Consider the following 27498-nt stretch of genomic DNA (forward strand, 5'->3'; position numbering starts at 1 on the left):
ATTCCTCTCACTCAAAAAATAATAATAAATTAAATAAACCAGGAATTAATCCCAACTTAAATTATTTTTGAACAGCCTTTGTCAATGCTCAAAGACATAAACCGTTCTACAAATATGTTAGTTTTTTGATGAAAGACATAAACAAGCAAAATTATCAAATTAGTACATATTCGAAAATATTAAACTAACACACAGTTATTGTTTTTGCACGAGGATAAACCTCAATCACAGCAAAGTAATGAAAGAAGATTTCAAATGCTAAAGTTAATTTGTAAGGCATAACTCAAATAGGGGCATTTTGAATTAACTTGGCTACAAATTATGTGCCGATATATTAAAACAAAATCAGTGATGAAGGTTTAAGCCTCTGAAAAAGCTCTTTAAAGTTTTCCTGTGGCTAATTATCATTATTGTTCCTCTGAAAATTACGTGGATTGGATAGAACATTAGTTACTGTTGTAAATGCTCTTCTGAGCCCTTGGACTTGGGTCACCACTCTATCTTGGAGCTCATGAATCTCCTGTACACCTTTGACACAAGAAATATTTAATCTTAGTGAAAAGGTTGCACAATGTCTAAGGGGAAACAACAAAAGCTGTTGTCTGGCTCTCAATTTTTCAAATGCAGCAGTGCTAGGAGAGCTTTTAAGCTGCTCTCCCTCTCTTCCTTTATTGTCTCCTGGCCAATGGAAGACCACTTCAAAAGATCATTTTAATGAGCAACTTGTGAGAGATCATAAATCTTGTAATGAAATATTACACTTACAAATGCTAGTGTAGCTTGCCTGAAGGAGAGGCTCTCAAGAGATCACAAAGGGGACCTGTATCTCCTGAGTCACATCTGAAGTACATTAAGTAGTAAGTGAGAACACATCGAATGCAAACACTTTTGACATGATTAACAAAGGTTGCTCCAGGTGCAACACTGGCTTGCGGTTCGAAAATGTTCAGTTTATACAAACGTGACCTATATATGATTTAAAAAAAACACGTAGATGAAACTTTTTATTTATGTGTCATTTAGTGTATTTTCTTTGTGTTTCACTCTCTGAGGCTACCTAGTGGGGAATGAAAAAATATATAGAGAAGACTGTGTTTATTGTTTTGATTGTGCTTGGCCTTCATTTTGTTTGCAGTTGTTTAGACAGATTGGATATAACAATATGGGAGCTGATTAATGCGCTTGGTCTTCTTTTACATTTGCTCTATTGCTGGTTGGTCTATATTTAGGAATTATTTCAAATTTAATAAAAACAATATGAACAAACGTTAATGTAAAGGTGTGTGTGTGAGATATTCTAATGTGGTCCCACTCGTCCATACATGTCTCACAATATGGACATTATTTTAAGATTTGGCTGCTAGTGTTTAAGTCCTTTTTTATAAAAAATGCTTTGATCACAATCCAGGAATACTTTGGACAAAATGTCCTGCATACTGATTATTCCATGGTGAGAAGGCTGACCAGCTCACATTTATTGCATTTTTCAAAGACAAACAACTAAAAATCCAGGTTCATATTTATCATTCTTTCATTCAGCGCACCTTGCTACACTGCCCTGCGTCAAAGGGCAAGACTGTTCCATATACAGCATTTTATGGTGCATTCCTGTCCTTTCCCAGCACTGGTGCACTTTTGGCTGCCTAGGCCAATGCAGGTACCCTTGCCTCATGGTGCAAGTGTGCCTGTGTTGTAGGCACGATTGTTTTTGTGCAAGAAGGGACACCATTTCTGCACAAAAACAAATCTGAGAGATAGTTACCTCTTTTTATGTGTGGATTCCAAAATCCATTCCCTTGGAATTGTGGCCTGTTCTCTGTCATGGGCTCTGTTGGTATGCTAAACATTTAAATACCGTTTTTGTGGGGGGTGGGTAAGCAGTTTACAGCATTAGCTCAACTAACGGCTGCTTATAGTGACTGTCTATAAACTCCAAGATAAAGGAACACAGGAACTTTCTTATGCAGCAAGGAAAAATCTAAACTCCAGAAAGATATAAAAAGTTTGATAAAGAAAAAAGTCTATAAATACACTAGGGAGGATTTCTCAGTTGGGGGTGATATATTCTGCGAGGAGGGAGGCACTACACAATGAAGGAAGAATACCTAGTTCAGCAACACATCCAGCACAAATAGCTAGGGAGCCATGAGGGAAAATGAGGCCACTGACCTCTCATGTATGGGTAGCCAATCGCACCTCATCACTTGCCAAAACTCATGTGGCCACAACGATTCCACATGTCCGCCTCCGGGCTCCAACACTCTCTTTCCCCAACCTTTTCCACGGCCTTTTTTAGACAGAGGCTGGGGCAGAGGAAGAGGCAGAAGAAGGGGTGGGCACAAACATGGTCAATGGAACCAGAACTAACCACAACTGCTTACAAGGAGTCAAAGTACCTGTAAAGAAACGAATAATTAATCTATCCCAGAGAACACTTAATTCTGATGAGAATAAGGTTATCGCAAAAGGGCTAGGCTTTGTATCCACCCTCAGAGAGGACCTGTTCTGACTTGACTGTGAGTTGCACAAATTCTTCAAAAAAATAAGACACTGTACATTTTTTCAGGACAGATCAGCCCTTGATCGACAGATTGACACAGCACTAAGGAACTTTTCAAGATTCACCTCAGTGCTGGTGCAATCCCCAATGCGATTCTCACATTCGAGTTGGCAGTCCTAAAAGACAACAAGAATTCAAGTCCTAAACAGCCATTCTTTAAAATGTCCTCACAGGGGGTGTTGCCAAGATGGCGGAGAGGTAGGATGCACAGTTCTTGGCTCCTGCCTGTCGCCCGCCCGTACCAGCGCAGCACAGCTCCATTGAGGCCCTAACAGCTTGAAGCGACCCAGAGACGTCTTGCAGAAGCCACTGGACCCAGTTTTAGCCTGAAATCCCGGCTGAAACGGCAGCTGCAGGTGCTCGGCTGGGGTCGCGGGAAGACGGACACGGCCGTCCCACGACGGGCAGCCTCGACAACATGGTGGTCTGCCGACTTGACCCATGAGCTTTAGAGGCCCAGCCCCTCAAGGGCAACTGGGACAATGACATGCAACAACAAGAAGTATTTAGGCAATGAAACGTTCAGTGTTTTTTATCATTTGTTCATTCAAATAGACTTTTTATATTTCCACAAGGTTTATAGAAGAATTTTACATAAACAATATTTATGAAATAATTTCATATGTTACAATCATCATTACAATGTACAAACGGGTTGCAGAGCTAGAGCAGATGCATCAACGCACTAGGGCAGCTAGGGCCTGGCACCAACTTTGCTCAGAGCGGAAACAACTCGCTGCGCTAGTCCAAGATAGAGCCAAATACGTGGCCCTCTATCTCCACCACTCCTATTATCCCCTTCGCTGTGGGGGTAATTCCCCCGCTGTGCTGTGGGGGAGGGGGCGCGCACAGCGCCCGCATGCTCATGAGGAGCTCAGTGTCGCAAATCGACAGCCCCCAGTGTGTTTCCGTTTTAAGGAGGGTGTATGTAGGAGGCCAAGATGGGCTGACCGCAAATTGCGGGAAGGGGTGTGCCTCCTTATAAGTTTGTCAATGAAATTGGGGCTTTTGCAGTGTAGGGATTTGAAAACCGTGCAGCCTGTTTTAAAAGTACAACGTTGGACTATGGGGAGCCAATGCAGTTTCATAAGCAGTGGGGTGGCAGGTTGCCATCTAGGTTGGTTCAAAATCAGTCTGGCTGCATAGTTTTGCACCATCTGGAGTCGCTTCAGCAAGTAGAGAGGTATGCCAAGATAAATGGAATTAGCTTAGTCCAGGTGGGACAGCACCGTGGCTATCACCACCTGGGTAATGGCCTCCGGTGTTAGGAGGCGCCGAACCTTCCTAATTTTCCTAAGTTGGAAAAAGCACTTGGAAACCACCTGGCCAACCTGTGTTTTCAGTGAGAGGTCACTATTTAAGGTGATTCCAAGTGTCTTTGCCGATGAGGAGGGAGTCGGGGCAGACCCTAAGTGAGGCGGCCAGTAATGCGGGCCCCAGTGTTTGACATGTCCCCCGTGAGCACCAGCTCAGTCTTACCCGGGTTCAGTTTCAGATGATTTTGGTCCATCCAAGTTTGGATGAACCAAAATGGACGACTGAAAACTGGAGATGGATGTTTCAGATTTATCTATCATAAAGAGCAGTTGCAAATCATCAGCGTAATTGAAAACCGTCACTTGTCTGTCTCTAAGGGCCTGGATTAGGGGGAAAATGTAGAGATTAAACAAGTGAGGGGACAGGGAGGAACCCTGTGGGGCACCGTGAGTGATGATTTGTTTGGGGGCGACCAGATCTCCAAGACGGACTGCCTGGAGTCTATTCTCCAGGAATGATTTTAATCAGCTGGCCGCTGTGCCCTGTATACCGGCCTGGATGACACAATCGATCAGGATGGTATGATCGACTGTGTCAAATGCGGCCGAGAGGTCCAGGAGCACCAGGACCTGGGGGAAGCGGTTATCTGCATGGTCACGGAGGGTGTCCAGGACAGTAAGTACCACTGCCTCCGTCGAATGGGCTGGCCGGAACCTTGCCTGGTGGGGCTCGAGGTAATTTGATTCCTCCAGAAAGTTGGACAAGCATCTGGCTACATGGGCCTCCATCACCTTTGCTAAGAAAGTGAGCAGGGAAATAGGGCAGTAATTTGCCTTGCATGTTGGATCAGCCCCGGGTTTCTTCAGAAGTGGTACTACCGTTGCTTCCTTAAATGCAAATGGCATTTGGCCCGACATTAAGGATTCGTTCAGAAGAGTGCAGGCAGAGTCAGGAAGAGCAGAAAAACAGTCTTTTAGAATATGAGGGGGGCAGCTGTCTGAGGGGGCACCCGATTTAACTCTTACTAGTAGCTCTTGAAATTGCTCTGGAGTAATAGGGGGAAAGCTGCTAAGTGTGTGGTAGTTTTTGGCAGTTGCAGTTACCGGGGTGATGGAGTTAAGGGATTTTGAGATGCTGGCTTTAATATCCAAGATTTTTTCAATGAAATAGGTGTTGAGTGAGTCGCAAAAGGTCTGGGTAGGTGTCAGCCGGGGGCGAACACTGTCTAAATTGGTTAGTTCATTCAGTATGGAAAAAATGTCATTCGATCTGTTTGTTGAATTAAGGATACATGAGGAGAAATAAGCCGCTTTAGTAGAAAGAATGGCTTCCATGTATTCCTTCCGAGCCGTAATGAATCTTATCTTTAGGTTGGGGGAGTAGCTATGGCACCATTTTTGCTCCAATTGGCGCAGGGCAAGTTTCTTTGTTTTGAGCTCGGGCGAGAACCATCTCTGGGCGTCTGCACGCCTGGCCAGTTTGACTTTCTTATAGGGGGCGTGTGCGTTACTCGCTGCTTGCAACCAGCCAGAGAGATTAGTTTCATGAATATTAATATCAGGATGGGGGGTGGAATGGTGTTAGTAAGTGTCCGTAAAAATTCTGATTTGTCTAATGTATTCCATTTCCTAGTCCAGCCTCCGGCTGCTGTGGTAGTTGTCTTGGTAGTGGGATAGACAAGATTACATTTGATTAACAGATGGTCAGACCTTAGGCAGGGTTGTGATCAGCAAGGAGTTGGTCCAGACATGATCCAAAATTTGGCCTTTGTGGTGGGTTGGCAGGGGAACTTGCTGAGAGAAATTCAAGTTCATGAGAAGCTCTGTGAGTTCGCTAGAGTGTGGACCTTCCAGGGGGTCATTGAACCAGTAGTTAAAGTCACCTACCAGGAAAACCCTGGCATGGTCCATGGCCAGATTAGCAATTTGCTCGCTTAATGCGAGGGGGAAGGATGGCATATTATTTGGAGGTCTGTACAGGAGCACACACGCGATAGTTACATGAGAGAGGTCAAGTTTTAACACCAGGTTTTCGGTATCCGGGAGGTTTAAACAAGTGAGGGCAGTTACTATCAGGTTGGAATGAATGATAGCCGCAACCCCCCCACCAGGTTTTCCCGTCAAGCGGTCAGCTTGTATAATATAGTAGTCCGGAGGAAGTGTTGCTAGTATGTCGGGGCAGAGTCCTGTGTCAGCCAGGTCTCAGTAAGTAAAAAAATATTGGGTTTGTCAGTAGCTAACATAAGAAAAACATCAAGCTGGTGTTTCACCAGAGAACGTGTATTTAAATAAAAAATGGCTAAGGGGTGGGGGTCAAGCTCCATCTGAGTACTGGGATTAGGGTCCCGTTGGTTCCACGAAGGAAGTGCAGTCAGCTAAGATTCCTAGTCTCATAGCCCAGTTGCACGTGTCCCTAGACAAACAGCCTTGTCCTCGGTTATATTTGAAAAGATCATTGCGGGAGTATTTGATCCGACAAGCGGTATAGCTGGCCCGCGGCTCCGTCCGAGCACGGGCGGGCGCAGACGGGCTAGCCTTTGGCATGCCGGCTGCGCTCGTCTGCTGCGCTTCTGGGTCGGGGTAACCATTTAATGCCGGGGGTGGCGGGAGGGCCAAGCAACTGGTCCGCTCGCCCTGCTCCTCACCCAAGATAAGCTATAAATAGGGGGGTTGTACCCAGAAAAAGTTACGGGGACCTGGGTTATCAATTGAAGTATGGGAAGGGGTCCCAGTAAACATGAAAAATAATAACAAGGAAAGTATAAACAATCAAAGAGACCAATCATAGAGACACATTGTTTTATTCACAATGTGCTAGTATCATGTATATACGTCACTTTTAAACATACATTGATCAGTGACTATTTGACAGTGCCCCAAAGGTTGGGAAAGGAGGGGGGGGGTTTGTGATACGTGTAGGTAATAGGTGAAGGAAAAAGGGTTTGCAGTGACAGTAAAATCGGCGAATAGGACAAATTCAATGGAGTTACATATTAATGTACCCAGAAAAAGACCAATAGGTTCATATAAATTGTTTCGCAAAAATCATACTCCAAATGTACAGCTAATGAGAACAATAGGGTGTGGAGTTGACAGCAAAAAACAAAGTGTTTGTCGACGTTTCGACCCTCGTTCGCAGATGTGTATTTTGATCTTGCCGTGGGATCTTCCTCAGGACTGGGGAGATGGGGGCACGTGACCTAGTTAATGTACAAAATATACAAGTATTATTTTAAAGGGAAAGAAATTCCCCATATATTACTCAAGCTTAGAAAAGCACACCAAACATTTGGTGAAAGTGGCTGACGGTTAGCAGAGTCTTGTGGGATACATATAGTTCAAACAATGTGTCGCCAAGGGCACGGTTTGTTCAACCGATTAATGTGTTGTTAATCCTAGATCGAGATCGTTATGCAGAAAAAGGAGCAGTCTGAAGATAGGTCTCATCGCACTGGGGCAGCCCATCCAATAACACCAAAGGGCTATACGTGAATTAGCCACAGCTACTTATAAGTACGGGCCTATAATGTGGATCGACAATATAAAAATCCCATCAGTGGCTACCAAATATACAGGTTAGATTGGGTCAGACTCGGAAAAGCTACAACTTACCACAAGGGTGGTGTGCAACTGGACCCGTTGGGTGGAGGGTAGATATCGACAGTAGATCTGTAATTAAAGTTTTTACAGTTCTTATTCTACTGATGGTGCTAAGTTTAAAAAATGCAGAAATGACAACATGGTAGAAGACTTACCGAGGTATCACTCGGAAACGCCTTGCGAATTAATGGTCAGGGGTCCAATAAGGCATCAAAAAGGGCAATAGCTCTAAATATATAAAAATATAAAGAGAAACTTTAAAAACTACCAACCAAGCCAGGCGGGTTAAAACCAAAGGCGGGGAACCAATCCTGGACTTACCCGACAGCCGTATTTCATTGACATTCGGCGTGGGGTAGAAGGCACTCGCGCTGTGGCATCGAGTCCGTGGCAGGACTGGATCAAGAGACAAAGAGGTTACAGAGCGTTACAGGTCTGCTGGAAGGGCGCGGACTCAATGCATGCACTCGAAGGAGTGCTGATGCTTACCGGTATAGGGAATCAATCCGAAGCCGTTCACTGCTCGCAAAGGGAATGGCGAAGCAGAGTTCCGCTTACTGGGATGTTACCAAGGTTACACGTCACGTGGCTCAAAGGCATGGTGGAAAGACTCACTGAATCAGTGGGTAGCGCGGGGTCAGGCAATTACTGGAAAAAACACACATGGAATATTACCAATAACGCTCAGTATGTGGGTGCACATTATGATTAAAGCCATTAAGGGTGCCTAAGATGACGTGTTGTAAAATAACATAGCGACTGGATGGAATCCGATGCAGGGATATATCCCGATATAAGGAGGTAGTAATAGCCGAGCCAAAGTAGGCAATTAGGTACTTGTCGGTGGACCGGATCACGCACGTATGGGGAAATGCATCGACTAGAGGATGACTGTGGTCATCCACAGACAAATACTTTACTTTATGTCTATCTGAATGCTGGCTGTGTCGCGAACGTAAATTAGTGAATAATAACATCGTAATCACAACATAATAGTTTCATAGCTTGAATACCCCTGAATAGATTGACAGGGTGCTCGAATACATGGCGTACCTCACACAAGTGGGTATAGGCCACTGTAGCTCAGTTTTGATAGTTGTAAATGGGCAAAAATGCTGGCTGTTGCGCGAACATAAATTACTGAATAATAGCATCGTAATCACAACATAATAGTTACATAGCTTAGATCCCCCCAAATAAATTGACAGGGTGCTCAAATACATGGCGTACCACACACAAGCGGGTATAGGCCACTGTAGCTCTGTTTTGATGATTGTCAATAGGCAAAAAGTCAAAATTACTGCAACATTGTGGTTGTGGCGTACCTCGCACACGCGGGTTGTGGCGGCTAAAGGGCTGGTCCCAGGGCAGCACCTTATCGGCTGCGGTGGGGGCGAGGCACTAAGAGCAGCAAGGTATAAATCTGAATGAACTGGTCAGTGCCCTTAGTTTGAGCATAAAATAAAAAAATCTAAAAGGCTGTGTAAGTGCCAGTAATTCAAGCGCAAAATACAATTTTTAAAATAATGTCATGCAATAACCCTTACACACAATTCCCGGCTTCCTCTTCAGGAATACACGGGTGCACACTGTCAGTCGGTGCACGCGAGGAAGGTCTCGGTTTTTGTGCCGGGGAGGGCGTGAGGGCCGGGCAACTGGTCCGCTCACCCTGTCCTCACCCAAGATGGCAGCTAAAGTGCTGGTCCCAGGGCAGCACCTGATCGGCTGCGGTGGGGGCGAGGCACTAAGAGCAGCAAGGTATTAATTTGAATGAACTGGTCAGTGCCCTTAGTTTGAGCGTAAAATACACATTTTTAAAAGTCTGGGTAAGTGCCAGTAATTCAAGCGCAAACTAACATTTTTAAAATAATGTCATGCAATTACCCTTACACACAATTCCCGCAGAGCATCTTGCAGAGCATCGGTACTAGAGACCCATTACACATTATCCCACAGAGACAACCTTGGCCAGGATTCACTCTTTGGTTCATGAGACAGAGTCCCTAGTTTGGGTAAACAAGAATAAAGCTAACTTTCTGATTGACACACAGTCTAAAATGCCATACTTCTACAAACTCCCGGAGATACATAAGGGTGTACTCCCACCACCTGGAAGCCTGATGGTATTGGGGATTGGCTCTCTTTTGGAGCCACTTTCCAAATTCTGCAACCACTTTTTTCAACCTTTAGTGGAAAAACCACCGTCCTTCACCAAAGATACTATGGACATGCTCAATCTAATCGAGGAAGCCAACAATGTCAGCATCATTGACTTATTGGTCACTTTAGGTCTAGTGGTCCTCTACACTAATATCCCTCAGGATGAGACCCTCGCAGTTGTGGAAGACAAACTGCGCTCTGAAGTCTGGTCAGCCCCTACACCAGTTAACTTGATCATCAACTGTGTTACAATTGCTCTAAAAGACAAAAAGTAGGATCTCCACCACTACACACGGAAAACTCATAGACTGCTATTGACTCTTGCTATATGATAGTCATCACCCCAAGCCCCTGAGGGAAAACCTTCCCTTTGGACAGTTTTAAAGGTTTCACTGTAACTGCAGCATCAAAACAGACCTTGATAATCAAGTCAGGGCCCTGACAAAAAACCTTAAAGACAGGCACTACCCCCTCACATTGTGACATTGTCAACCTAGCCCTCAAAAGGGCAAAGAGCAACCACTCTGCAGCATGCCTTGAAAATCAACCCAGGGAACCAGACGACAAAATAGCAGGTGTAACTACGTTTACGTCCAATTGCAAAATCACTCAAAAGATCATTTGCCATGTTGGGGTATTTTACATACAGGATCTCTAAATATCCCTTTACCTCAATTTACATTCAAGTGAACCAGTTATATATGGGATGTTAGTACACACAAGACCACAGACTCACCTCAAAAAAAGAATAATGTAACTTATGGAACCTCCCTCCCATCACAGGTCACTATCTCTGTGAGACTTGTGGCACTCTCCACCTCACAAATCCTACCAATGAGATACCATTGACACTTGGTCCCTAAGGAGCCACACTAAGTGCAATACCAACAATTGTGTATACATGATAACATGCCCATGCACCCTGAGATATATTGGCATGGCCACAAGTCCAGGAAAGTCCAGATTAACACACTTCGAAGTGGAAACTGATTTAAAAAGATAACCAGCAAAATAAGAGCACACTTCAGTGGTAAGAACCACACCACAGATTATGTTAACTGGGCCATCTTGAAACACGACCCATCATAAATAAGAACACCCTCCTTTACAGGGAGCAATATTGGGTGTTCTGCCTATAGACACATTTTAGTGAAATCTCTTGCTTGACTACTCTGGATCATCTGTCTATATCTCACATTACATGGGCCATTCCTAACCAACATATACAACCCTCCACATGAGTAGCAATGTGTCCAGGATTACTATTTCTTTCTCTTTTCACACTTATATATATATCATTATTTTTGTTAATTGCCATTTTTTACTGACCATCTCAAACGTTCCACATTAACTGGCTCCCCTACATTATAGGACCTTCCATTATGGTGGGTCCATAAGTAGCCTCTGTCAATACTTGTGACTCACATATGTGTAGCTTAGTTTTTGAGAGTTGAACCATCAGTTGTATTAGAGGAAAACCCAAATGTTCCTCCGAGCAACAACTCTGCAAATGTCTCTGTCCCCCTGACACAATCACACTTTTGTTTACATCCGTCCATTTATATGACACTTGCCATTCCTCCTCTAGTTGGAGGACCCAACCTATACAACTTTTCAAGAGTTATTAGCATACTAGGGGTCATTCCATTCATAATAAAAGTTCCAAACAACCAGGGTAAATTCAGTATTAACACATTATAGAGCAGCAAGGCAACATGCACAATAGTCCATAATCTATTTACAGTATAACTGCAGTCAGATCTGCACCTGTTATCTCCGAGACCTTTCTCCTATGCATGTGCCTCTACATTGTGAATCCCACACATAGCTACTGTGGTCTCTGTTTCTGAACTCATCAGCTACCCTTTATCTACCAACCCCACCTGCTGACTCCCCCCAAATAAACTCCCCCCCCCATACCCACCCCTCCATGTCTGTTGTATGGTCCCAAGTCATATGGCTCCATCAGTTAGTCTCCCATCCCTAGTCCAATCACAGCCCGGTTTGACCCTGCGGCCCCCTTCCATCCACCTCCTGTTCATTTTCCGACTCACCACCAGCTGTTACACCTTCCTTGGCGTCCTCTCCATCTTCACTATTTATCTCTCCACCTGTCAACTCTATCACCATTGCCCAACAGGCCCGTACATCCTCTTCTAACTTTTCATCTTGTCTAGTCTGCTGCATCTGAATCACTTCAGCAGTCGCCCATTCTTTTATGTCCCACACCCAATGCACTACCGTGGGTGGCCTACGGCCCAGCCACGAAATGTCAATTTGCCGTTTTGCAACTTCTAGTCCCAAAAGGACAAGTTTCCTGCTAAGATTCTTATTCTTAGGTCGGGGCAGTAAACCCAACAACACCACCCGAATCTCCACTGCTATCTTCCACCCGATGCTCCCCGCAGCACAGTCAGCGCCCCTGCCCAATATCGCTGTAACTCAGGACAAGCCCAGACCATGTGGTAAATCTTATGTAGCATCTTGGAAGTCAGATACGTTTGGTGTATATAATTAAATTGGATTAATTTGAACCTTGTATTTGCAGTCACCTGCTTAACCCCTTAATGGACTTTTGCCTAGTCCCTTTCCGTAATCTGGTCCTCCATCAGCGCTTCCCATTTCGCTTGATTTGGTAGCGCCCCAACCCCCTTATCTTTCCTTTATCGCCCGATAAAGATGAGATATCGCTCTGTGGCCCTTCCCCATTACTATCAGAGTCTGTAGCACTTGGGAGACAGGAGGCTCATCCAGGAACATAGGCCATAATTTCCTCGCTACTTGCGCTATCTTTCCATATTGCAAAAACTGTCCTGGACTTAACTCAAAGGTTTCCATTGCCTGCTCCCACGTGATGTATCGTGTGTTGTCATAGAGGTCACCCATGTACAAAAACCCTCCCTCCTGCCACCTCCCCCACTGACATGGATGCAGAAATCTCTTGGAAATGTCAGGCAACCCACAAAGGCATATCCGGGGCATATGGGGCTCTCTTCAGTACACTCCGGACCACCAGCTCCCACAGTTCCGCCACATGGCGAACAATGTATGGGCGGGATGTGGGCACCCTAGTTCCCATCACAAGCAACTCTGGTAACTCCCAGTCTCCGAAGGTCCCTGCCAACAGGGCCTTCTCCCATTTGTCGTCCCCATCCAGCCACTGTACCGCATGTTGTAGATGCGAGGCCATATAATAATATTCTAAACATGGACCTCTAATCCTTCATTGCCCACCGTTCTCTGCAAAGCGGTTAGACTAACTCATTTGAGTTTAGGTCCCCATGGTAAGTCTGTAATTAGCTTATCCAGGTAAATTAAAAAAGGTGGGGAATTCTAAAGAAAGAGTGTTGCATCACGTACAGGCATCTTGGCAGGACCACTATTTTTATCAGAGCTATCCTCCCCATAAGTGAAATAAGCAGCTCTGTGCCAAAATCGCACCGAGCCTCTCGGACCCTCCAACACACTACCAATGTTCAGCGCCAAATGTTGATTGTCTCTCCGCTAATATGACACCAATGTATCGGGGTGCTGTCCACACCCATGGGAGCCCCACCTCCATTAACTTGTTCCGTGGGCACGGTTGCGCTGTGCTCAAGACAAGCTGAGCTTGCCATGACCGTTGCGCCGCGCCCACGTGGGGATAATTGCTCTACTGTGCTGGGCATTCCATTGGAATGGGAGTGGTTGTGACGAGCTCAGCTCGTCATTAGCACAGCGCCACCGTGCTGCATGATGAGCCGAGCTCGTCACGAGCACCGCGGCGCTGCGTGCACCCCTCTCCCCCTATCACAGCAGGGGAATTAGCCCTGCAAGGGGGGGGGGGTTAATCCTTCATCAGAGCGCCGGGCCAGCTTCCCCAGTGGGACCAACTTAGATTTTCCTGTTTTAATCCGCAGGCCCAACATGTGACCAACCCTCTCCAAGATGCCCAGCAGGGTCGGCATAGCAACTACTGGGTCCCGGATATATTCTAGGCAGCTTCACATACATATATTATATTCCAAAGCATGAAACAAACTGTGAAAAAGCCTCATCGTTATTTTCTTTTTTATTCCTAAGCTCACATACATGTCTTTTCGTTTTTTGACTGGCGTCCCTTTGCCTTTTGCTAAAATAATGAGGATTTTACATTAACCTTCTGCCATGACTAAGCATGGGCGTAAAAACCGTTTCATTTGCAAAATTTGCGGATTTTTGGTAAATTCGCCGGCCGCGAATCGAGCGAATTTGCCCAAAAAATCCACAAAAATCGCAAGCTGCAAATTATTTTGCTTGGTCGCACTTGAAAAATACAATATCGTGCGAGCTGCGTTGACTTACCGTGAACCTGAGTCCGCCGAGTTGTTTTTCTCCCGTTTTGCGTTTGCTGCGCCATTTTTGATCTTGCTGCGTGATTTAACGCAATTACGTCATCGCGGCTCGCCATCCTGCACAGCCAGAGTTTTACAACGCAAGTAAGTCATAAGGGCCCGCGATTACGCATTGCAGGAGTAAACAATGCCGAACAAGTGGATGCGGCGCGCAGCTGAAAATTTGCAATTCTGACAAGAAATCCACCTCAGGAAGCATAAACCTTTTGAAAATGATGATTTTGATCAGAATAACTCCTCCGATTGACATTTGGCTGCACTTTTTGCTGCAAGGAGTCCATTTTTTGGGGGGGGGGGGGGATGAAGGAAGTGCCCCAGAGTCTCCAACTTCCTGTTCCTGTCCAGCAGGCTCCTCCCAGTGCTTTGTCCATGTCCTGGTCACTTTTGATTTGGACAAGTAAGTTGGTGTTGTTTGTTTGGGGCATTGCTGTTGCTGCAACTACAGTTTTAAAACTGTTTTCACAACTTTAAAAAATATATATTGCGGGTAGCCACAGTATCCGGAAGGCCCAGGGTTAGTCATGGGTGCATGATACAACTGTTTCTGTGATTTTTTTTAAACTTAATTCTCATTTATGTCATGGAATTTTAGCTCACTGTTATATGATGATTTTTTAAATTAATTTTGGGGTGCCTGTAAAGCCTCACTAGCCAGTAGGCCCAGGGGTAGTGAGTGGTGCATGGACCAAGTCCTTCTGTGGGGCGTCTTGAATTTAACATCATTGAGGGCATGGATGGCATTGGATTGTGGTGATTTTTGTATGTTTTTCAACTTTTTGGGGTGTTGTTGGGGCCTGGCCATGTGGGTGGGGCCATTTTGAGGCCTGGTCCAGGCAGGGCCTGGCCATGCGCCGGGGGTCAAGGGGCCATTTTGAAGCCAGGCAGTGTGCTCAGGCCTGCACCCAGTTTGCCTTGCTTTCAACCATTATGGTTCTTCACAAATATATCCAGTTCCTATCACGTGTACTTGCGTCCTGCCCTTGCTATTGGCTGCCTTCACCGTCACGTCACATAAGTACGTCCCACTGACTCAGTGGTGCATGGACCTAGTTTTTCTGTGGGATGTATTGAATTTAAACATCATTGAGGGCATGGATGGCATTAGATTGTGGTGATCTTTTTGTGTTTTTTGACTTTTTGGGTGCTGTTGAGGCCTGGCCATGTGGGTGGGGGCCATTTTGAGGGCTGGTACAGGAAGGGCCTGGCCATGTAGTGGGGGTCAAGGGGCCATTTTCAAGGCAGGCAGTTTGCTCAGGCCTGCACCCAGTTTGCCTTGCTTTCATCCATTATGCCCAGGGGTACTCAGTGGTGTATGGATCAAGCCTTTCTGTGGGGTGTCTTGAATATAAACATCATTGAGGGCATGGATGGCATTGGATTGTGGTGATTTTTAGATGTTTGTCAACTTTTTGGGTTGTTGTTGGGGCCTGGCCATGTGGGTGGGGGCCATTTTGAAGCCTGGTCCAGGCAGGGCCTGGCCATGTGGTGGGGGTCAAGAACCATTTTGAAGCCAGGCAGTGTGCTCAGTTCTGCACCCAGCTTGCTTTGCTTTCAATCATAATGCCCAGGGGTACTCAGTGGTGCATGGACCTAGTCTTTCTGTGGGGTGTCTTGAATTTAAACATCATTGAGGGCATGGATGGCATGGGATTGTGGTGATTTTTGAGTGTTTTTCGACTTCTTGGGGTGTATAACTGATGTTCCTCTGGCTTCCATTGCTTTTAGGTGCACAAGAGAACCACCAGTGCCAGGAAGAAGTCATGCAGCGGTGTGTGAAGCACAAGGTCACATGACGTCATGTGTGGCCACAGACAAGACAACTTTGAAACTCGTGCAACTGCGGCCTGCTGTTCTGCCATCTCAAGATGGCCCCAAAGAAAGTTGGCAGTAGCGCCTCAGCGAAAAAAGTCGCCAGTGCCACTGCCAGTAAGAATGAGCAGAAGAAGCAAGTGGCACCACCTACCAAGGAGACTGGTGTGCCCACCGACACCTTTTTTGGGAAAAAAATCTAAGCCTGCAGCAGCAGCGGTGTCCGCCGGGGACCAAGCTGGAAGCAGCACCTCCTGACGATGGCAGGGATGAACCAGAGGATGGCAGTGATCTACCAGAGGGTGGCAGTCTTGAACCAGAGTGTGGCAGTGATCAACCAGAGGGTGGCAGTGATGAACCAGAGGGTGGCACTGGTGAACCAGAGAGTGGCAGTGATGATCTAGAGGGTGGCAGTGGCAAACCAGAGGGTGGCAGTGATGAACCAGAGTGTGGCGGTGATGATCCAGAGGGTGGCAGTGGCGAACCAGCAGGTGCTGTGATGAACCAGAGGGTGGCAGTGATGAACCAGAGGGTGGCAGTGGTGAACCACAAGGTGATAAACCAGAGGTTAGCATTGATGAACCAGAGGGTGGCAGTGATGAACCGGAGGGTAGCAGTAATGAACCACAAGGTGATGAACCAGAGGAGAGCAGTGATGAACCAGAGAGTGGCAGTGGAAAACCAGAGGGTGGCAGTGATTAACCAGAGGGTGGCATTGGCAAACCAGAGGGTGGCAGTGGTGACCCGGAGGGTGGCAGTAATGAACCACAAGGTGATAAACCAGAGGAGAGCAGTGATGAACCAGAGAGTGGCAGTGGAAAACCAGAGGGTGGCAGTGATTAACCAGAGGTTGGCATTGGCAAACCAGAGGGTGGCAGTGGTGAACCAGAGGGTGGCAGTAATGAACCAGAGGGTGGCAGTGATGATCCAGAGGGTGGCAGTGGTGAACCAGAGAGTGGCAGTAATGAACCAGAGGGTGGCAGTAATGAACCAGAGGGTGGCAGTGGTGAACCGCAAGGTGATGAACCAGAGGATAGCAGTGATGAACCAGAGGGTAGCAGTGGTGAGCCAGAGGCTGGCAGTGATGATCCAGAGGGTGGCAGTGTCAAACCAGAGGGTGGCAGTGATGAACCAGAGGGTGGTAGTGATGATCCAGAGGGTGGCAGTGGCAAACCAGAGGGTGCTGTGATGAACCAGAGGGTGGCAGTGATGAACCAGAGGGTGGCAGTGGTGAACCACAAGGTGATAAACCAGAGGATACCAGTGATGAACCAGAGGGTGGCAGTGATGAACCAGAGGGTTGCAGTGATGAACCAGAGGGTGGCAGTAATGAACCAGAGGGTGGCAGTGATGAAACAGAGGGTGGCAGTGGTGAACCACAAGGTGATGAACCAGAGGATAGCAGTGATGAACCAGAGGGTGGCAGTGGTGAACCAGAGTGTGGCGGTAATGATCCAGAGGGTGGCAGTGGCAAACCAGAGGGTGGCAGTGATGAACCAGAGGGTGGCAGTGGCAAACCAGAGGGTGGCAGTGATGAACCAGAGGGTGGCAGTGGCAAACCAGAGGGTGGCAGTGATGTTCCAGAGGGTGGCAGTGGAGAACCAGAGAGTGGCAGTAATGAACCAGAGGGTGGCAATGATGATCCAGAGGGTGGCAGTGATGATCCAGAGGGTGGCAATGGCAAATGAGAGGGTGGCAGTTATGAACCAGAGGGTGGCAGTTATGAACCAGAGGGTGGCAGTGATGATCCAGAGGGTGGCAGTGGCAAACCAGAGGGTGGCAGTGATGAACCAGAGGGAGGCTGTGATGATCCAGAGGGTGGCAGTTGCAAACCAGAGGGTGCTGTGATAAACCAGAGGATGGTAGCGATCAACCAGAGGGTGGCAGTCTTGAACCAAAGGGTGGTGGTGGTTAACCAGAGGGTGCTGTGATGAACCAGAGGGTGGCAGTGGTGAACCAGAGGGTGGTAGTGGTGAACCAGAGGGTGACAGTGGTGAACCAGAGAGTGACAGTGTTGAACCAGAGAGTGGCAGTGGTGAACCAGAGGGTGTTGTGATGAACCAGAGGGTGGCAGTGGTGAACCAGAGGGTGACAGTGATGAACCAGAGGGTGGCATTGGTAAACCAGATGGTGGCAGTGATGAACCGGAGGGTGGCCGCGATGAACCACAGGGTCGCAAACAGGGTGGACACGTAGAAACAACATGGTCGAGACCGTTGCGACCACACAAGTAAGTTCGTGTTCCCGAACTTATAAAAAACCCTCGCGAACTGGCAAAAACCCTTGCGAACGCGCAAAAACAATTTGCAAATTTGCACATATTCGCGGATTTTGTGAATTGCGAGTTCGCTTTCGCACAAATTCGCGTACCGCGAATTCACAAATTTCACTCATACTTACCTCCCCCACAAATCTAGAACACCCCCAAACAGCCACCCAGAAACATGCAATACTGGTATATTCAAAACATGGCAAATTGCGCTGTTCACAAAACATTGCTGTTTTCAGCACTTCCACTACTTCGATCCTCTCGAAACTTACCTGGACAGTCACTTGTTCCAGCAAATCACAAGAATCTCAGTAAGGCAGAACAAAATCGAACCACTGCCCTCTTTGAAGACGAAGAATAAGAAGAAGGTCTATGACTAATTTTCACTTAGTTTTCACCCAAACACACGCGCCCGCAAAACACCCAAAAAGGCCAAAATTCTGCAAATTCTGGACCAAAGAACACCAAACCTCCCTAAAATCTTGCCAACATCATTATGAACGAGCCTGCATCGGGCCCCTAGCCCTAGAATCAGCGTGAACCATACCATCTTAAACCCAAAAACCCTAGTAAATCGCACTGAACCCTAAACCCTAGATATGCTTTGTCTGTCTGTGTCAAAGAGCCTAGGTATGCTACATCAGGAGGATGCTTCACTTAGTGGTACCTGCCTTGACCATCTTCATGGCCATGCCGCAAGCATGGGCCATAAATCCATTCCGCTCAATAATTTGCGATTTTTCTGTAATTTCGTGAGATTTGCGAAATACCGGAAAACAGCACATTTTGCAAACATAACGGATGTTTGGTCCAAGCTTGAGAAAGTGCAATGCAGAGGGTCAAGGCAGGCACCACTGAGTGAAGCAACCTGATGTAGCATACCTAGGCTCTTTGTCAGACAGGCAAAGCATATCTAGCTGTATGCTGTCCACTGCATGCCATCTTCTCCATCATTCATTACCTGTTGTACTTTTTCTCCGCATCTTTTTCAGAAAGTTAGGGGCCACAGGGCAGCCTCTCCTGTCAATATCAGAAGTAACTCTGTCAGCAATCAGCAAGCATGTAGTCAGTCAATTATTTCAGTCCCACTTGAGGGGACTCGTCATAATCCATCCATCTGCCTTGAGGGAAATGGATTGGGGGAGTCTGGAGGAGGAGTATAAGGGAGCATGATTCAGTTGTGAACTTGTGAACCTCAGGAATGCACACTGCGGCACCTAAAAACCAATAAGGAATATAAGATGAAGACAGTGCAGCTGATGGACTTGTTGTGATTAGGTGATTAGAGTTTTGTTGTGCTAAAAGTGTCAAAACAAAGAAAGACACACAGGAATAAAAGTGAATAAGGACGAAAAAAAGGAAGTCATTTTCAAGGCTCGGTGTCAGGGAAGTAGAGCTCATCCTCAAACTCCATGAATTGAGACGGGAGTAGGTCAGGTAACAGAGAAGAACTTCTGTCACCTAAGTCGGTGTCCTCTTCTTCCTGCGTGCATTCACGTACTTTGTAATCCGGTGGTATGAGGTGCTGATTCATCTTGATCAGTGTTAACCTCTCCACATTTTTGGCCGAGAGGCGGGTCCTTTTTGAAGTTACAATGACACCAGCAGCACTGAAAACAGGTTCAGAAGACATACTTGCGAGTGGGCAAGACAAATAATTTACAGCCAGGTTGGTGATCAGTGTCCATAGAGCCATTTTCCTGTACCAATACAGCAATGGGTTCTTATTAAGAAAGACCTCTGTTGGGTCATCCAGATAGGCCTGCACCATCGACTCAAGGTTCTCCATGGTTGCTTCACTTTGCGTACCATCTGTGGCCTTTGCAGCACTGGAACGAGCTAACCCTTGATGAGTTAGCCAATCCGCTTCCGACAATATTAAAGCTGGGCCTGGTGCAGGTGAGGATGATGATACGGTTGCTGCTGGTGTCGTTAATGGCCGCTAGGGAAAGTGACTCCCTTCGCCCACAGATTCAGAAGTGTAACTTGACGCCGGATGGCCTGCTGATTCAGTTGGACTTCTGCCGGCTCCTTGAGTTTTCTGACGATCTTTTTCGAACCGAGTGGCTGACACAGCTAGCCAATGTTTGTACTTTGAAACATCTGTTTCATCAAAAGGAATGAATGCTTTGCAGGTCACTGCCTTTTTGTACTGTGGATCCAGAATAGTGGCACAAATGTAATGTTTTCTGTATGTATGTTTTTAAGCCTTTCATTGGCAACTAGGCGGCTTAATAAGCTCTCCGCCAACTGATATGCGTCTTGCTCTTTTTCACCAGCATCTCTGAACGTTGAAGACACCGCCTTCAGTTGGATCTCTAGCATGTCCAACAATGGGATTGCTTTGCCCAAAGAACAGTCCTCCCTGCTGACTTCACGCGTGAAGACCTCATAAGGACGAATCATGTTTGTCAGGCTTTTAACTAGCTTCCATTCCTCCAACACTAGCCTCATGTCTTTCATAGTAGAACCTAGTTGAAAGACATACTCACTGATTACCATGCACTGCTCAGACAGACGCTCAAGCATGTAAAAGGTTGAGTTCCAACGTGTTGCCACCTCCTTAATGAGTCCTTTGACTGGCACTTTACGTTCATGTTGAATGCTCCTCAGCTCCTTCCGGGCCTTAAAAGAATGGCTGAAATGTGTGCAGATTCTTTGGCAGGTGGTCGGTAACTTCCTGACCGTGTTTTAATTTTTCAAGAAATATAGGTTTATACAGTGCGCCAAACACGGCACTCTGAAATAGTCACCTTGCTGCATGGCCTTAATTATATTACTGTCATTATCCGTGGAAACATAACCAACTATGCAATTTCTTGTTGCAGCCATTCAGAGACCTAACTGTTAAACTCCTCCAAAATGTTTTTTGCAGTATGAGATTTCCCCATGGCAAACATGGCTAATGTTGCCTGTTTCCGAGTAGCTTGAAAAACTGTGTCCAGGTCAACACCTGCATTTGTCTTGTCTCTAACCCCTGCAAAAGAGACCCAGTGTGCAGTGATGCACATGTAATCAGGGGCTTTACAACTGGTCCACATGTCTGTTGTCAAGTGGATAGTGTGAACAGCACTCTTCTGCAAAGCTGCCCCAATCACCTCCAGCACATCTTGATGTAGTGCTGGAACTGCAACTCTGGCAAAATAGGACCGGCTAGGAACCTTCCATTTAGGGCAAACTGTTGCCACGAATTCTAGAAACCCCACCCCTTCCACGAAAGAAAAAGGGAGAAGGTCCAGCGCTAGCATTTTAGCCAGCTTTGCGTTATACAGACGTACCGTTGGGTGGTTGCATTTAAATGGCGCCTCCAACCAAAACATGATTCTAATGGTGGGCTGGACCATTTTATGTGATGACGATGATGATGATGATGCGGACTTCAAACCAGTTAATCTCATTGATAGACTTTTTTGCATTGGTGTCTGTCCCAGACTCTTAGTGTGCCTCATACATGTTGCAGGGGTAGAGGGTGTGGGCGCTACCACCGCAGTGCTGCTGCCAGGGGTACTGGGTGTACCAGAAACAATTTAGCTTGATCCTTGACTTCCCCCTGCACAATCAGCCCCTCGTCAGCATCAGATGCAATGTGAATGGATACATTTGGATCAGTTCTACTTTGTTGGGCTTCCTCGATCTTACTTCAGTGCGTATGCCACTGGATAGGGTGGTGTTTTTTGAGATGACCTCTCTGGCCTCCGGTACCATAGTTGGTATCAAGCTTACCCTGACTAACGGATACTTTACAAATCGAACAAACGACCATGTTTTCCACCTTTGCGCTAACAGTAAAGAAGTTCCAAACTGGATACTGGTGATATCTGCTGGTGGTGGAGGTGCTACTTTGACTTTCAATGCCAGATAAATAGTGGAGGATGGGCGTGGCTGAATTCATTTCTGTTGTTCACTTACAGCACCACTACTTGAGGTTGAGCTGGATGGAGGTCAATGCCGGCCCTTCTGACTAAAAAAGATGGAAGCTGTAGGTCGTGTTGGTGTTGTAGTTAACGGTGGTGGTACCAGTGCCCCGCCGCTAATATCCCACTTAGCAGCCATTTGGGGTAGGGTGAAAATGTTTGTCTGCAGCATGCCCGCTTGGGCTGGAGTGACGACTGTGATGACTGGGTCGTCATCAGAGTGTTCAACAGCAGCAGAAGACACCACTTCCTGTTCGTTGCCCACACCCATAAGTTGAAGCCTTGCGGGAGCCTTCCTTTTAGGCTTAGTTACCTTTTTCGGCTCATGGCGTGACTCACTCTCAGACTGCATTGCTGTGTTCCAATCACTATCACGGTCATCAGAATGAAGAGGGCTTGAAGAGGAACTTGTAGTAGTAGGAGTAGCCGTCCTTGACCTTTTTCTTGCTGGGGATCTGGAAGACAATGGATCATCATCAGGAGGAGTGGCTTCCTCGGATAATACCTCCTCTTGAATATCAATTTCCAGATGTGCCCCTACTTCTGGAGAAACAAGCGTTGTAGGCAGTTGTGCCGCTCCATGAACCTCTAGTTGCACCTCTCCATGCACCTGTCCATGTGCCTCTCCTTGCGGCTCAACTTGCGCCTCTCCTTTTGGCTGTACTTGCGCCTCTCCTTGTGGCTCTACTTGCGCCTCTCCTTGCCCATGTACTTGCGCTTGTACTAGTTGCACCTGTGTTTGTGGCTGTAGTTGTTGAACACTCCTCAGCTGAGTTACACCCGGCGTTGATTGGATGGTACTTTTTTGTGATGAGTCAAGATCACTGGTCAATGGTGATTGACCAACCAAAGTGGCTGCCGCAGCAGCACTCATATTCTTGGATCTAACTTGGCGTGGTGGCACTGAGCCCAATGAAGCGGAGGTGCTGCTTCCAGCTTGGTCCCCGGCGGACACCGCTGCTGCTGCAGGCGTAGTTTTTTTTCACCCAAAAAAGGTGTCAGTGGGCACACCAGTCTCCTTGGTAGGTGGTGCCACTTGCTTCTTCTGCTCCTGCTTACTGGCAGTGGCACTGGCAACTTTTTTTGCTGAGGCGCTACAGCCAACTTTCTTTGGGGCCATCTTCTTGAGATATCAGAACAGCAGGCCGCAGTTGCACGAGTTGCAGAGTTGTCTTGTCTGTGGCCACTCGTGACGTCACATCACGTGATGTTGTGCTGCACACACCGCTGCAGGACTTCTTCCTGGTACTGGTGGTTCTCTTGTGCCCATTAAAGCAACGGAAGCCAGAGGAACATCAGTTGTACATTACGCAGTAATGCTCTCAAATGAGTAAAAAGTTGCAAAGAAGTAAGCATAGCAGCAATTCCAATAACCAGGCGAGCACCTGCAATGACCGAAGCTATTTAAAGATTAATTTACCTGCAATGTAATCGAATCAGCAGCATTCGTACTCTTCAGGAAAGAAATAGATTAGCAATATAACAGAACTAAAGAAAAAAAAGTAGTTATTAAATAACTACTTACCAAGGCCAGGGATCTCCAATCCTAGCAGGTCGAGCATGTCATGCTCCCGGTCCAGGATGTCAGTCCACCTGTTCGTCGCTTGCTTGTAGGTGCGCCGGACCCCAGACTCCTTCCACATGTGCCGGCACACCTTCTCCCACAGCTGGTGACGCTCCCAGAGGCCGTAACCAGAAGCAATCCGCCCACCTGCTGCCACAGTCTTAGGGAGGTGGACTTGCACAAAAACCATCAAGGTGGCCACCTCCACCGCAGAGAAGATCTCCGTGGCCTGGACTAGCTCCCCCCTCAAACGCCTGCAAAGGAGCTGGGTACGGGGTGCTGGGCCCTTCCCCTTGCCGTTGTCGGCTCCCTTTGCCATGGTCCTGGGCACAAGAAAAAGGAAAGAAGAATAGGTGTGAAAAAAATAAGAGAGAAAGCGAAAGAAATAAAGCAGGTAATAAAGTAACAATAAGTTAAAAAAAAACACAAAATATAGATGTAGGAAATTGTAGAAATAGATAATAAGCAAAAAAAAACAAAAAAAGCCCAGAAAAACATAGGATTACAAAGATGTAAGATGGATAGAAAGGTAGCATGCCCAAAAAAACGTAGCGATGAATGAAATACAAGATGGCCGCGCACAAAGAGGACCGGGTGGGTAAGTTTGCGCAATATTTTCCCCGCCAGCACGCAAAAAAACAGGCGAACTCATAATAGTGCGCCGTACACAACGCGAGATTGCCAATAGCGCCCGGAACCGGAAATTCGCAATGCGCACAATATGGCCGCGCCCATGTACGACCGCATGGGTAACTTCGCGGTCGGTGCGCTGCAACGACGAAAGACGCAAAAAAACCTGCAAACATCCAAACAAAATCCGCTAATTTGCACGAATTCGTGGATTGTGAGTTCGATTTAGCACAAATTTGCGGTCCGCGAATCTCGCGAAATTGCACAAAAACAAATTTTGCAAAGCTGAAAGCACTTAGCAGGTGCAAAAGTTCAAACTAATTTGTAACCATTCCCTGTAGTGCTTCCTGAGGGCTCCCTCCAAAGTTCAGTTGCCTACTTGCAACTATTCTCTGACCCTGCTCTGACCCTCATAGCAGGGTCAGAGAATAGTTACTAAGCATGGGCGGAAAATCCATTCCGCTCGCGGATTTTGCGGATTTTCAGTAAATTCGCAATCCGCGAACGCTCGCGAATTTACCGAAAATCCGCAAATTTGCACGCAGCAGATTTTTTTTTCTTGGTGATACAATTTTGCGGCGTGCGGTGTAAGTTCGCAATTGCGAAGCTATAGGTGCGGCGGGCAGCAACAATCTCGCACTCGCGAAATTACAAAAATTTCAATTCTGCACAAGAAATCTACTAGCAAGCAGCATAGACCTTCTGAAAATGATGATTTCTATCAGAATAACTCCTCAGGTTGACATTTGGATTTGAGGCCTTTTGATTTTCTTTGGATAACTTTTGGATTAGAAATCAACTTTCTCATATAAGCTTATTTGGGGCATTACAGTTGCTGTAATGCTGTTCTGCAGAAAAACGAGTTTAGCAAAAGTGAAAGCAGGTTCAAAAGTTCAAACTCATCATTAGTAACCATTCCCTGTAGTGCTTCCTGACAAGGGCCCCTCCAGAGTTCAGTTGCTAGTTGGAACAATTGTATGACCCTGCTCTGACCCTCACAGCAGGCTCATAGAATAGCTACAAGTAGGCCACAAAGGTCCTGGAAAAAAAATAAATGCACTGCAACAGAAAGCAAATTACAGATAAGGAAGCAGGTGCCAGACTGGAATTTTAAAACAGTGACACATTAATAAATCAACCCCAAATTAATTCATGTCAGTTGAAGCAGGCAGGTGTGCTTGCTTTTTCCCCCCATAATCTACAGTGATGATGAACCAGAGGGTGGCATTGATGTACCAGAGGGTGGCATGGGTGAAACAGAGGGTGGCAGGGGTGAAACAGAGGGTGCTGGGAACCTGTGATGATGAACCAGACGTAGAAACAACATAATCGTGACCGTTGCGAGCCGACATGTAAGTTCGCAATTGCGAACTGGTACAAAACCCTCGCGAACTGGCAAAAATCCTTGCGAACTGGCAGAAATCCTTGCGAACACAAAAAAAATCCGCAAATTTGCGAGAATTCGCGGATTTTGAGGATTGCGAGTTCGCAAATTCACAAAATTCACGAACGCCAGATTCGCAAAATTCGCCCATGCTTAATAGTTACAAGTATGGCACAATGCTCCTGTAAAAAAATAAACTGCAACAGGAAGCACTTACAGCTAAGGAAGCAGGTGCCAGACTTGAAGCTCAAATTCAGTGACACATTAACCAGCCCCAAATTAATTCATCTCAGTTGAGGCTGGGCAGGTATGCTATCCCCCCATAATCTACAGTGGTGAACCAGAGGGTGCTGTGATGAACCAGAGGGTAGCAGTGATGAACCAGAGGGTGGCAGGGATGAACCAGAGGGTGGCAGTGATGAACCAGAGGGTGACAGGGATGAACCAGAGGGTGACAGTGATGATCCAGAGGGTGGCAGTGGTGAACCAGAGGGTGCTGTGATTAACCAGAGGATGGCAGTGATCAACCATAGGGTGGCATCTTGAACCAGAGGGTGGCAGTGATCAACCAGAGGGTGGCAGTGATGAACCAGAGGGTGGCACTGGTGAACCAGAGGGTGGCAGTGCGGAACCAAAGGGTGGCAGTGTTGAACCAGACGATGGCAGGGATGAACCAGAGGATGGCATTGATCAACCAGAGGATGGCAGCCTTGAACCAGAGGGTGGCAGTGATCAACCAGAGGGTGGCAGTGATGAACCAGAGGGTGGCACTGGTGAACCAGAGAGTGGCAGTGATGAACCAGAGGGTGGCAGTGATGATCCAGAGGGTGGCAGTGGCGAACCAGAGGGTGCTGTGATGAACCAGAGGGTGGCAGTGATGAACCAGAGGGTGGCAGTGGTGAACCACAAGGTGATAAACCAGAGGATAGCATTGATGAACCAGAGGGTGGCAGTGATGAACCAGAGGGTGGCAGTAATGAACCAGAGGGTGGCAGTGATGAACCAGAGGGTGGCAGTGGTGAACCACAAGGTGATGAACCAGAAGATAGCAGTGATGAACCAGAGGGTGGCAGTGGCAAATCAGAGGGTGGCAGTGATTAACCAGAGGGTGGCAGTGGCAAACCAGAGGGTGGCAGTGATGAACCAGAGGGTGGCAGTGATGATCCAGAGGGTGGCAGTGAAGTACTAGGTTTTTAAGAACCCAGCGGTGCCAGAGAACACACCCAAAGACTTCGAGTCCTTCCTGTCTCAGACTACAGAAACACAGAGTCTTCTAGGTGAAGTCAAAGATCGTATTTATTGGCTGCAGCCAGTAACAGGTATCCTAGAAGTACATCACGGTGTATGTTCTCAGGAGACTGCTCAATCTTACAAAGCCAGCCTTCTCTTTTTATACAAAATATTATGCTTTAGGCAAACATTCCTTATTTTACAGTTGACCATTCACATATTTTCACCACAAAGTAAAAGCAGAGTCATGATGACAAGCCCATATTTCAGTTTGTTCAGCCCACAATCGATTACCCAGCAAGGCCCAGTATTTTCATCAGATATCGACGGACCCCAATAAAAATGGGCACCTCCTCCTCGTAAAGCGAGTAATAAAGAAAGAAACAGGGCCAGGTGTGTGTAAGATTAGGCATGGTTTGTGTGCGATGAAAGGTTTAGGACATGTTGTACCTTGATACTAATCTCATTCGGCCACTGGGAAAGGAACTGGCCGAACAGGTTTGGCTTCAGGCAGTGGAATCAGCTTGCCCAGGTCACAGCGGAGTCAGTAAAGGTGTACGTTTCCTTCAAACTCGTTTTTGGCCTTAGTCATATGGCCTATGTGAGGGCAATCACAAAATGGCTGCCGTTCACAAAATGGAACCCGAGGGTTCCGAACGGAAATCCGTGAATACAGAGTGTTCCCATTGATCGATTGATGCGAAAACACTCAGACACACTACACTCGTAATTTGCGGTCCGCTGATACC

The sequence above is a fragment of the Lissotriton vulgaris genome, chromosome 2_1, assembly GCF_964263255.1.
Source record: "Lissotriton vulgaris chromosome 2_1, aLisVul1.2, whole genome shotgun sequence".
In the NCBI taxonomy this organism is placed as follows: Eukaryota; Metazoa; Chordata; class Amphibia; order Caudata; family Salamandridae; genus Lissotriton; species Lissotriton vulgaris.